This window comes from Cavia porcellus, unplaced genomic scaffold (genome assembly GCF_034190915.1).
Source record: "Cavia porcellus strain 051 isolate PalLab524CR breed Dunkin Hartley unplaced genomic scaffold, mCavPor4.1 scaffold_6, whole genome shotgun sequence".
NCBI lineage: Eukaryota > Metazoa > Chordata > Mammalia > Rodentia > Caviidae > Cavia > Cavia porcellus.
Genome location: NW_026947489.1, coordinates 68,794,801 through 68,808,640, shown reverse-complemented (window position 1 = coordinate 68,808,640; position 13,840 = coordinate 68,794,801).

The window sequence follows — 13,840 nt, the reverse complement described above, 5'->3', positions numbered from 1 at the left end:
GAAGAACCCTGAGGTGTCTTGTAATAACCTAAGGGAGACGTGAACATCACAGCCTAAAGAAGAGCAAGAATTGTGGTCAGTTTGGGGACCCCAGAAGAAAGAGGTCAAAACAAACAAGGGTAGTATCTCAGTCTAACAGGTCCAACTTCACCATACTCCCCTGAAAAGCAATCTCATGCCAGGGGAGAAGCCTCTCGGCATGCTCATATGTGTGCAAGTGTGTATGTGTGTAAGTGTGCACAGCAGAGAAGTTGAGGCCCCATGCAGTAAGTTATATGATGCATCAAAAGCTAAAGGTGGGCAGGGGATTCAGCTCAGCAACACAAACACCTGGCTGGCAAGCAGTTGGTCATGAGTTCGATCCCTGGTACCAAAAATAAAAGCTAAAAGTTACTTTTCAAGTTCTATTTCTACTCACAATTCAAAACAAATATGACTATTGAATATCCTTCTTCAAATCAACTCCAGAGGAGCCAAAGGAAGGAGACAGGGGAAACTAAAAACCACAAGAAACAGCATGTACCAACTAGCATGTTGAATTGGTGGTAAAGGAGGAAGAGGAATGCTGATTTGACCCTGCTGGGTGCAGCCCCCCACCCCACGCTGACAGTAGAGTATGAAAGACAGGACTGATCCCAGGAATTCAGTTCCTGCTCCTTCCTAGGGAGGACCTATTGTGACACAAATCCCTCTGCCTGGCTTCTCAGATGTCCCCTACTTGCCTCTTGTGAGGCACTGAGCAGTAGGGAGAACTCAGTTTATTCTTCTGCAAAACACTGATGAATTGTCCCTAATTCATCAGATTGTTATGAGGACACATGTTTAGAGTAGTTTCTGACACACACATGCTGTGCAATAAACATCAGGTGTTATTTTAGTTTATTTTTGAATGAATGGCCCTTTTATCTCTTTTGTTCTTTTGGCTCCACCTGGCACCACCTCACCCTTCTGTCAGAACTTCTGGGCTGTGAAGCCCACAGCTATGGAGTGTGACATTGCCCCTCCATGAGTGGTGAAGGTGAAGACCTGAGCCCAGAGATGCCTTACTCTCTCTTTTCTGATAACTGAGGTCCTCTACCTCTTAACTCACCTCTTTCTACTCACTGAGCTCTCTGGAACTGAAACAGATGGCATCTGGCCTCCCACAGCAGCACTTTCTGAAAGACAAAGCTAATATTCCCCAGTAAAATGAGCTCACAAGCCAAAATAGCCTGACAGTTGTGAAGCAGACACTTCAATAGAAAGCTACTGTTTTCTGGGTGCAGAGGCCAAGCTGTGTGGAGAGCAGAATATGAGGATCATGAAAACAGGGAGAAAGGGGACTGATTTTGTTACCCAGAACACAGCTGATGTTAGGTAAGTGTAAGTTTCTACTCACTTAAGATAGTTTGCTTGATTCTCACCTCCATCCTTCAAAATCATGCTTGTCCCTACCGTTTCACAAGTAAGAAGATGACACTCAGGAGGTCCTGGGATTTGTTGCAGAGCATGAAATTTACAGGCACAGATTTGAACTTAGACCTGGACACTAGTGTCAGAACCCCCCGCCCCAGTTCAAGTCACCTCCTGATTGTGTGAACTTGGCCAAGTCACTTAATTCTCTGAACTCAGTTTATTCTTCTGCAAAACACTGATGAATTGTCCCTAATTCATCAGATTGTTATGAGGACACATGTTTAGAGTAGTTTCTGACACACACATGCTGTGCAATAAACATCAGGTGTTATTTTAGTTTATTTTTCAATGAATAGCCCTTTTATCTCTTCTGTTCTTTTGGCAAAATGTAATAATTCTCCTCTCCACTTGTTCAAGAAACAGTCAGCTAGAATTATTACTTTGGTTTCTTGAATAGGGGAAGTTCACCCACATGATCTACAAAGGAAGAAATGACTGAGTTCTGAAATCAAACCCTAATCTTTAGCAGAAGGAACAAAAAGAGAAAGCAAGCACGAAATGGAAAAAGGATTCCTCTCACTACTCAGAAAGAACTTATGCATTGTCATAGAAAAGATCCTATCCCAAGACCTTATCTTATCCAGAAAGAATTGCAAGCAAATACCGCAATATTAAATTTTGGAGTACGCTCGCTTAACTGAATATCATTGCAATGGAATATTATTAAACTCTCAAAACTTAGCTATACAAAGGCATTAAACACACACATCTGGAGGAGCATTTATAAAACACTTAAATGTAAAATGCTCAGCACAAAACTGAGCAAACCATGATGCAATTATAGGAAAATATGACTGTCCGTGAGCACATATAGGCAAAGATAAGAAGACACAGTAAAGTGTGCTACTGTACAGGAAATGTGGGTAACTTTTTAAAACTTTCTTTGAAATTGTAGCTCTTTCAATAGAAAAGTATTGAGGAATAGAACTATGTTGTCCTTTTATGTAAAAACAAGTCATACCAATGCAAATCCAATATTTTTCTTTTGCAGAAAATTAATATAAAATAATCTTACAGAGATGTATCATATCTATATGAAAATACAGAAGCCACCTACACACACACATACATGGCTGCAGAAGGACAAGTGGATCCCTAAACATCAATAGACTAAGAACACATTGCTAATTAAAACTTCCGAAATGATCAATTGAGCATTTTGTGACCAGGTTCATGCAGGAGTCCTCCTGTTGTCCCCAGATAGGCAGTGTCACTGCCATTTGCAGATGAAGATGTAAGGCTCAAAGACCTGAGGTGGCTCTGGCACATCACACAGCTGCTGGGTGGTTTCTACCTCACCACAATCTGATAGGCACAATCAGACAAAAGATCAGTGGCTTTGGAGGTTTATCTCCAACAGCCTCATCCCCCAGTGTTATAACCATCCTTGGGCAAGGCACCCACCTCCTCCTCACCCCCGAGGGTGTGGCCTCCTGGCTGAGGCCTGTGTGGTCCCCTATCTATAAGTCAGAGGCTGGCACTGTGTCTCAGCAGGCAGCCATGCTTAGAAAGAGAGTGAAGGGCCCAGAATTTCCAAGTCTCCCCTGAATATTCCTTTGTGACACAGAGACCCTGAGAGAGCACAGTGGTGTCCCGTCACATGCTGGCAGTTGTACATCTGTGTCATGAGCAGTGGAAATGTCACTCTAGCCACAGGCTGTTATCTGTTATTGATAACTGACAAAAGATGTGAAAGGAAATTTTGAAAAAAGAAGCACCACAGTAGCTTGGAAGATATAGAAATAAACCTTGCAGATGGGGTATCTTTCTTGAGAGCAATCCCTGCTCTGTACCAGGACCTGGCACAGAATACTGTCAAATTAAGATTTGATTAAATATTTGTTAAATGAATGGGTGGTTGTTGATTAGCCTGTGAATCCATACAACTTTGGTTCAGTGCTAACACAGGCATTTCAAACTCAGAGTGTATCACACTGGATGTACGACCTGCTTTCCCTCACCAGAACTTCTCCTCCTCCCCCCTTCCCTCTCATGGATGAGGGAAGCTGGTCCTCTGGTTAACCAACCAGTACTCACTGTCACCCCTGACTCCTTCCTGTCCCTCTGGCCCATCTCTTCAATTAGTGAGCCTCAGAGGTTCTCAAAATTGACTATCATTAAATTATTCTGCCTCTTAACCAGGTGGAGTGATTGGAGTCACAGACTCCAACCAGACTGCCTAAACTGTTTCATGCCAGTTTTATGCCCTTTGGTAAATCACTCAGCTTCTGAGGGCCTCAGTTTATTCAACTGTAAAATGAGAAAGGTAATGGTAAGGATTGAGTATCCCTTATCTGAAAACTGGGACAAGATGCATTTCAGATTGGGGTGGGGGAGCTCTGGGAAGGGATGGGGGAGCAGAAATATTAATGTAAATAGATGAATGATAGACAAACAGAGACATACATACATATATACATAGAGGAATCTTAGCAATGGCTTGCAAATGAAAACACAAAATGCATTTATGCTTCACTTTCACCTTATCCAAAATATTGGTTGCATGCAATACTTCAGTGTGCCTGTATCATGGCTGAGACTCATCATGTGTGAAATTTTCCATTTAGGTTGTCATGTTAGTGCTCAAAGAGTTTTGGGCTCTGAGTTTTCCACTGAAGGATGCACAGCCTATACCTACCTGAGAAGATCAGTATGGGAACATAGTGGGAAACAGATCTTCTTCCATCTGACTTAATACCAAATCCCATTTACCAGCCTCTCTGCTTCATGTCCTGACAGCTTCCTCCTGGAACGCACTATCTGGAATTCAAGTCTATTCCATCGCTCATGTTGTCTGGTGACAAAGGCAGTTGTTTGGTGTCATAGGATCCTAAAAGTAGATTTGCATGTGCTTGTTAAAACAATTGTTATTTAGATTTTCTCTCTCACTCATTTTCTCATCTTAAGATATCCTAGGCAAGTCTGTATGTTGAAAATTAAATACCACTGTATGTGTGGGAGTCCCAAGTCCCAGATCTAAGCTCTTCGCTATACAAGGTAAAGGGCAGGAAAATGAAGTTGGAGTTCAGCCCTGGAGGTGGGGTCCAACTTAGTGGAGAAAGGAAGGAGGGCGTGGCAGAGTGCTATGGAAATTAGGCCAGCAGCCCACCTTGGGAGCCCATTGTGTTTCATCAGGAGACCTCCGGAGCACTGCCCACTGTACACACTGCAGTGCTGGCTCTTCATACCCGTCCGCAGCCCCCTCCCTACACACACAGCAGGCCTAGGCATGGCCCACAAGCAGCATCACAAAATGTGCCCTAGCAGACCCCACTATATAGGTTGCTCAAGAGCCCCTGATCAGAAAAATTGCCTTTGCTTATTTGGTATTCCAGCAGTCTCCTCGGACTGCAGTTATTTCCTGGCCATCTACTTGGTAGAGGAAAAAGTGGCAGAAATTGTTTTCAAATGAACAGACTTATATTAACTACAAAAAATAAAGTCTAGAAGTTTCAAAAATTCCAGGGGAGAAAATGTCCAAGAATGCAGGCTTTGTGCCTATAGCTTTTGAGCTCTCAGTACATGATTAGAAAGCAAGACAGACATGGTCAGGTCTGGCCTGGGGCTGGCATGGTTTTAGGATCACTTTGAATGGCAGGTGACCTTTTTGCTGGTCCAGAACAACTTTTGTCAAGTGCCTAATGTCACTCTTTCAAATCTGGTTCCAAGAAAAATGGCATTTGGGGAGAGAACTGGTGCCTGAAGCAGAATCAGGGTGTTTAACAACCCCTGTGGAAGCGGTTTTCTTGGTGGGGAGGATTGTCTAGTGACCCTGGAGTTACTATTCTCCAGCTAACATAGAGCCTTACAGGACATCCAAGGTCAAAGCAAAGAAAGACCTCACGTTACAGGAAAATGCAAAGGCCTCCCAAGTACGGATAAGTATAGGCAATGTATGTGTACAGCTGAAACAGGGAGATAGGCTTTGTAAAGGCGAGAAAGGGCGGTAGGACTGGGGAGAGTCAGAAAGCAAAAAGAATCAAGATACTGTGTGTGTGTACAATACCGCACAGCAAACACACTTATTATGTATCACAATCATACAAAAGTTACACGTAAACCAACAAAAATTATACATATATTTTAAAAATAAAGTAGGCAATAGATGAATAATAAATAATTATTGCACTAAAACACAAATTGCTCTTAGTTCCCCTCAAAATACTGCTCCTCACTCCAAACACACTTCTCCCATTGTTCTTGTTAATTTCTCACAGTTCTGGAAGTCCTCTTTGGTGAGTGCTTTTGGTTGCACTGTTATGACACTGCTTGACTCAAATACTTGCCTTTTTGTGGTCATTTTGACTTTGGGAAAGAGCTGGAAGTCACATGGTGCCAGGTCCAGTCAATAAGGCGACCGAGGACACACTGTAGTGTGTCTGCAAGCCTGTGTTTCTGTGGGATAGTGCCGAGCGGCATTGCTCACTTTATTTTTTAATCAGACCTTATAAAGACATTTATGGAAGAAGACTTCTGTAACTTCAAAATGTGGCAAAGGTTATGGGATAAGTATATTTAAAGCAAAGGGGGAATGATTTGGGTATTTTGAGGGGCCTAATCTCAATGTGTCTTTTACTATAACACATTTTTTAAAAGAGAAAAGACAATAATAACAATGATAGAGATTTATAGGAGATAATAGGAGATTAACAAGGGTTAACAAGGGTTCATATATTACATTTTATTATCTTCAAAGTAGTTGCTCAGATTACAAGGTATAGGCATGAAACATTGTTCAAACAATATAAGCACAAACCATTTTTTTCAATGAACTAATAGAAATTAGTAGTATTACATATATACATATGTACACACACACAAGATAGCTAAGATAATTATAATACGTTTTAACATATTCAAACATTCACCTTATTTTTGGTTACCCTTTGTAAGTCAACATAACAATATATAAATACATATACACATGCATATATACACAAATATAAGTGTAATTGTTTCCACATATGTGCTTTGCAGACATGAATGTGAAGATTTGTATGTAATACATACACATGTTCATGTTTATTTGTATTTGTATGTGGCCTGCATGCATCTATAATCTATGTGTATATATGTGTATACAAATGATAGATGATAGATAGATAGATAGATAGAATTAGCCTCCTAACGTTAGGTTTCATTATTAGTCTCATTTTATAGTTAGGGAAACTGAGGCTCAGAAAGGTAATAATTTGCCAAGGTCACAAAGCTGGTTTTGCCTCCAGATGTGTCTAAGCATGCTACAGGCAGAGCCAGGTGTTCTAGATGTGTGAGGATACAAGACCAAAAAGCCAGCTCCCAAGTAAGCTGCCTTGGGGAAAGAGAGGAAACCAACCCTCTCTTTCCTAACTTTCCTCTCTCATTCCCTGCTATGAAGATCATATTACCTCCAATAGACCTTTTTAGACTCCTGAGCATTGGCTTAGGAGGAAGTGTTCTGAACTCAAGTGTATGGAGCAATAATTTCCTTTTAGTTTCCATTGTAATGTTGAACATTACAAATTGCCTCCTCGTAGGCTAAGCAGTGTATGTCTTTCCAAAGATTATTGAGCAGTAAGTCTGTCTTTACAATATCCTGAGGTCTATTACAGGAGGTAATAATCTTAATCACACCCAATTGCCAGTTGTACCTGGCAAGGTGGCTCATATGTGTGAACCTGACCTTCAAAATAACCAGGCCAGATAGGTGTGTGTCTCCTTCTCAGTGTAAGCTTCACAGAGACAGAGCTGGCATCAGAATGGCTCAGAGGCATGGGGCCACGGTAGGTGGCACAGTGGTTGGCGAGCAGTGAGCAGTCAGCAGTTACTGAGAGAAATGAAAGATGAAGGGTAAGTGTTGGGAGGTTGTATTGTAAATATCACAAGCAGGATCTGAGAGCCTGTCTGGCTCTATAGTCTGTTTTGCTTTTGCTATATTTTTCTATCTTGCCATTACATTTTGTTCTCTCTGAGCCTATTTCTTCAATCACACTTTTCAAAATCTGTGTGTACAATTTCTTGGACTGGCTCTATTTATTTACCTGAAGGGATTTGCATTTTCAAAGTCCATGTGTCTGCTTCCAAGGCAAGGTTGTTTTTATGTATGTCATTTCTCTGAGCCTTTACTTTTTTGCTTTTTATGGCCCAATTCAGATTTTCTCACTTCTCAGGAAGAAGTGTGGATGGGGCTTTGGTGGCAGTCAAGGATTCCGGTCACATGAGCAAAGGGAGATGTGGGTGGATTGAGAACCAGTCTCTGGATTGCTTATTTGAAGGTCTGCAAGCTTCCAGCTGTCCCCCACCTCCTTCAGTAGACAGCAAGCTTAGTGCTGAGGCTGCTTCTGTCCCCAGTTGGGGGACGAATGCAAAGGACAGGCTGATGTGTATCAGTACCAAGGAAACTCAGACCAAGTAAGTCTCGATGGCTTAAAAAGAACAATGGTCCATTGTTGTTCAGAAGTCTCCAGCAGGAGACTTCTGAGGATTCTGCTCTGCTCCTAGCTCCAGGCTCAGGCTGGTGAACACTCACCATCTGGAATGCTGAAAGCTACCCCAATACAGGAGAGTGCGCTCCAAGGGATCTTACACCAGCAATTAGACGCTTGGCCCAGAAACAATATATGTCACTTCCACTCACATCTTCAGGCCAGAGCTAGCCATGTGGTCTCACGGAATCACAAAGAGGCCAGGAAATGCAGTCTTACATTGGGCCCAGAAAGAAAAGGTACAAATAATTGATGAACAGCACATAGCTGTATATCTGCCAAGACTATTCCCCATTATAAAACCCACCCTGGTTTTCTGTCACCTCCTAAATGAAATGTGAGCCTCAGGGCAGAGCACAAAGGCTGTCGTAGGGTGTCCTCTGCCTGGCTTCCCCAGCCTCATATCCCCAGCTGTCCCACAGCCCCTCCAGTCTCCATGACCCAGATGATGGAGATCTTCCATCAGGTCATGTGAGTGTTTCCACATGTTTCTCATGACTGATCTGCCCATGCACTCACCCGTGAAGGCCCAGGTCAAGTGGCTCTTCTCCCAAAGCAGCCTCCATTGATTCTCCCCATTGTAACTGAGTCCCTTTCCCCACAATCCTTAGCACCTGTCCACTGTACTTCACATTTTGCCCTTCCCGCTTACGTGTGTGTGTGTGTGTGTGTGTGTGCGCGTGTGTGTCCTCCATCAGTTTCACCACGTGGGACAGTAGCTATGTTCTACCCATCTCACAACGCCCAGGCCTGCAACACCACCTCCAGTGTGAATGAGACATTCAGCATACGCTGAATTTGTACTAAATATACCATTTAGATATGTCTTATCAGGGTTTTTTTGAAATGTTTTAAAAATAGGCTCTGTGGTTTATGATTCATTTCATAATTTCCCAAAAGATGGCCCACTTGCTTTTTGCACTTCTCCGCGTGGCTGTGGGTCACACAATCAGATTCGACCTTAAGACTCAAAATGGTATGTTTCAGAGAGGAAAACAGAATCTAATTTGTAACAGAACTTATTGCACAGAGACCCAGAGAGCATCATTGTCATGAAAGCTTGAGTGTATGACTGTTGTCCCTGTGTTCTCACCATTCTCCTAGAAGGATGAGTAGGTGGATGATGATATTGTCTCCTTGAACTTGAAGAGGAAGAAACTCCACCAAATTATGTATTAGCGAGGCCTCTTTCAGTACATGGAACAGTAACCCTGCTCAAGCCAGCTTACAAGGAAAGTCATACTAGTGCATTGGAGCATCTTTTGGAAACCAAGAGCATAAAAGTAGCTGGGTCTTGGAAGCAGAAGAACGATGCTGGGATTCTTCTATTTCTCTGATCACTGTACTGTTCCCTGTGTGGTACCTTCAACCTTGTCTCTCTTTGAAGACCTATTCCCTTCCTTCTTCCACCCCACATGGTGGGAAATATGGTCTCAGGAGGCCCACTGCCTCACAGGGGTGCTGCACAACTCTCTAGGTTCCAGATCTAAAGGAATCCACTGACCAAAAAAGGGTCAACTGTCCATTCTTGACCCAATCCTCTGAGCCCAAAGACCAGAGCCGTACTGTGATCTAGCTGTTCCTATCATGTGAAGAGAGGAGATTTTGAAAATTAACAAGAACTCTTAAGTCTGTGGATCATCAGCATAAAAAAATAGTTCTCAGTCCAACAAAATTAAGGGGAAGGTGCTGGTTACATTCGGGAGTAGCATAAGACTGAAATACAGACTCCAGGGCCAGTCCCCAGTGAGTCTTAGTAGGTTCAGCCTTAACCCTAGGATCTATGGTACAAGCAAGCATCTCAGGTAATTCTGATGTATTGTCAGATTTGAGAGGCACTGCTTAGTCTGCATGTCAAATTCAATTTTATGTCTCTGCTTTATTCATTTCGGCTTTTAGGTTTATTACACTTTCCACTTCCTTTCACTTGATAATTTGTACCCATTCTAGGTTATTTACGTAGAGATTTAATTCCTGGATTTTCTTCTTTCTCACTAATAGAAGTCATCAGGAGCCATACTTTTTCCTCTAAGTACCAGTGTGGCAGCATTCCATAAATTTATGTGATAAAGCTGTGTTTATCACAGCTTTAAATACTCTGTTTTGAATTTCTTCCCTTTCTATGGCTTTATTTAGGAATGTTTCCAACTTCTATGGGACTGGATAACTCCTTATTGTTTGTGAAATTTATTCCTAACTTCCCTGAACTATAAAACAAAATGTTTCTGTCTTTTCTTGCTGAGTAAGTGTCTCTGCATCCCACTGCTTGATGCATTTCATGGGAAATCTATCCAGGAAGGTTAACTGGAAAAGTCCAAAATTTGGATGTGGTTACACCATACTCTATCACAACCCCTGAAAACCACCTTTATCGTGTAGAAGGCACCAGCTGATGATGAAAAGGGCAGGTCCTCGGAGCTGAATCTGGCTGTTCTTCTAATTAGCTCCACGCAACCTTAGATAAATGATTCACCTCTTCAGAGGCCATTCTCTTGCCCAGGAAATCATGAGTGAAGACAGGCATGCACTTGACACTTGATCTTCGTAGCATCAGTTATGCAGAGTTTGCCCTGGAGGACCGGTGGGATTATTTAGATGAGTGAAGACATTGAAGAGGTTCTAGTGGAGTGCACCACTCAGCATCCCTGGTGTGCATCATGGTCTTTCAATGAAAGGAAGCCGATGGAGGATGAAAATTGTCAGTGAAAGTAAGCACAGGGTTGCACCTACTTAGCTGCAGTTTAGCACGTAAAAGAATCTGAGCATCTTTCCCAACCTTATTCCTACCATCTAACTCGAATTTGTTTTTTTAAAAAGTCCGCTCAGAGTCACTGCCACCAGGAAGTATCTGCCCATCTCCTCTCCTGTCCCCATCCTACACTATGGATTTGTGGACCCATAGATCTCTACACATTGTGCCCATTACCACTACTCACGGCCTATTCATCTCCTGAACTACTCTCTGATCTCCTCAGTGGGAGGCCTGGTATAGTGAGTAAGAGAGGCTGGCATTGATACCCAGCACCAGGTCAACGAAGAGCATGCAGAGCATACATATTGTCATACATATTGTCAAGGACAAGAAGTGAAATGTTTTATCAGCGTCTATTTATGGAGCAACTACTGCTTGCCAGGCACTGGACATACATATCTGAATAAGAAGTCATAGTGGGGAATATGGACTTTGAAATAGACAGTTACACAGGGTCGGAACAAGGAGAAGGAGCTCTGGTGATGAGGGGAATAAAGGATGGGAGGCACAGAGGACCAGGCATTTCTTCAAACACTGGCTGGAAGAAATGCTGCTAGGAAGATCTGGCTGCTAGTGTGGGGCTGCAGAGATAAAGAGTTGGCCATATAAAAAACAAGGAAGCAACAGGTGGAATGGCAGAAAACACAAGGAAAGGAGTCATGTGACGGGATGTCTGATGGCAAGAAAAAGAGTCATGTGGCTGGGTTTGTGAGGTGGAGGGTGGCATGGGGAACAAAATGGGTACAACTATCCAGGCCTGTGAGCCATACTAAGGGTGCAGGATTTGGAACAAGAAGGGCCTCCTGCGGAGTTCATGCCATCAGCCTAAGTGGTGTAGGGGATGATGAGAGATGCAGAAGAGGGACATAGAGAAGGACTGGTCACAGGGTCAAAGAAAGAAGGGAGGTCATGATGTTTGGGACTTTCAATAATGTATTACCTAGGGTCCTGTAAGTGGAACAGATTTAATGTTAAAATACATAAGATTACACAAGGGGGTTATGAAATAGACTTGCAGAATCAAAATCAGAGGAGTTCCACTGGCCATCTGCCACATCAGAAAGTAAAGAATCCAGTAGCAGCAGCAGTTAGAGGTGGAAGCCCTGGATGCTCGCTGGAGAGGCACCATTGTGAGTTTTTGTCTGAAAGCCAAAGAGTCTGTGCTGGAAGCCTGAAAGAATGGGAGACAAACATCGAAGGGCAATGGTGAAGACTAGAGTTCCTCCAGAGAAAAAGAAAAAACTTCTTTCTTCCTTCCCTTATTATTCCATCCAGGATACAATCCTGTGGGTTGGTGCCATCCACATCTAGGGAGGGTCTTTCCTCCTCCATTCATAGCCTAAAAGTCAATTATCCACATCCAGAGCTGTACTAATCTTACTCAAGTCAAGTTGACACATCACAATTAAATACCACAAGTGGCATTACCCACAAAAAATACATGGGAAGATGAAGTTTTGAGGGATGAGTGGAGAAGACAGTGATTTGGACAAGTCACATTTTACTTGTCTTTGGGACATGTGAAGGAGAAAGTATTCAGTAAGCATCGACTGTGTGATAATGGTGAGGATGATGATGATGATGATGATAGCAATTCAAAGGAGCCTTCACAGTAACTTCAGTAATCTCAGGAAGAAGGAATTGAAATGCAGAGATGTCAGATAATTTCTCAAAGTTACATAGACATCAAGTGGCAGAGCAGTTTCATACACAAAGATCCAGGTTCCAGAGCTCACACTAGGGACCTGAATCTAAGGAAAGAGCTGCCCTGGACCTGGAGATTTAACTGGGAAGACATCCACACATGTGTACCCAGCCATTGAAGGCCTTCCCGGTGGGAGGCCTTGTAGAGACCAAGCATCAGTTTGTGTTAGAGACCACTACGAAGAGGCTCCGAGCAGGTTTTAAAATTAACTCATTGGCTTTTTATGTTCATCTGTGAATCTTTCCTAGGCCTCGGCCCCTTGTCTGGTGACAGGAGCTGATTCATAGTAAGTGAACCTCTAAGAATGACTGGTCCTGGGTGAGGCCTATAGTGGCCTGTGAGCCAGAGATACCTCAAAGGGCAAGACAAGGCCACAGCTGCAGATACTTGGCTCAAACATCAATTAAGTAGATAGAGACTACAGCTGCAGGAATTATTTCTACTGTCTCACTCCTACCATGTCTTCTTGATAAGACAATTCTCCTAAACCAACATGATTCATTACTTGGAGATGTCCTTGAAGGGACTCCGAAGGCCCTGCTCATTGCCTGTGCTTTCCTTAGTTTCCCTGTCTTTTGTTTTGGACCTAATAAAAATGGGCAGTCCAGAGAAGTCTTTGTCTTATCCCTCAAAGTGTCAAACTCAGCTAAAGGGTTTTGACCCTCCTGGAGCTCTAAAATCACACTACTTGTCTCATTTTATTTAAGCCTTCACCATACATTCGTTTGGGAGATTGGGGATCTAGGTCAGGACCCGATAAATTTGGGTAAACCAAGACCATGAGTGTCCAGGAGGAGGGGAAGAGCAGATGGCATTGCTGGTGCAGCCTGAAATTCAGGAAGTCAGATCTCAGAGGGAGGACTGCTGAATTTAGAAGTCAGGAAGCCATTAGTTCTTTTAGCAACTAGTTACACTGATAAGAACATCATGGAGTACTAAGGAAAATCTTTATAATAGAGAGTTGAAAATTTAGTTGGAATCAAAGGAATGAGAAGCCAAGGATTTAGCTCAGCAGTATAAGCACTTGCCTGGCAAGTGTGAGGTTGCGAGTTCAATTCCCGGTATGAAAACAAAACAAAACAAAGGAATGAGATGGAGAATATACATGAGCATTTGTGAAGGGTGATGAAAGAGGCAGGAAGTTAAGAGTTAGAGTTCAAGGACAGTTTTTAAGCAAATGAAGTCAGTAGAGAATAGTTAAGAACTGAAGGGAAAGAGCCAAGAGGGGCAAGGCAGGGAACGGGTGAGCAGGAGAGTGATATTTGGAGGTCATGGGCACAGGCAGGGATCCTGGCAGACAGGAGAGAGGCAGGAAAGACAGGCTGAGGAGACAACATGAGCCATGGGTGCATACGGAACCCCAAAAGCACTGGAAGAGGCTTGGATTTCACTATAGCCCAAGTGTGCATAGCCATCAGATCCTCCTCCAAGAGCACCCAGCCACCCAGGTGTAACTGAGATGCC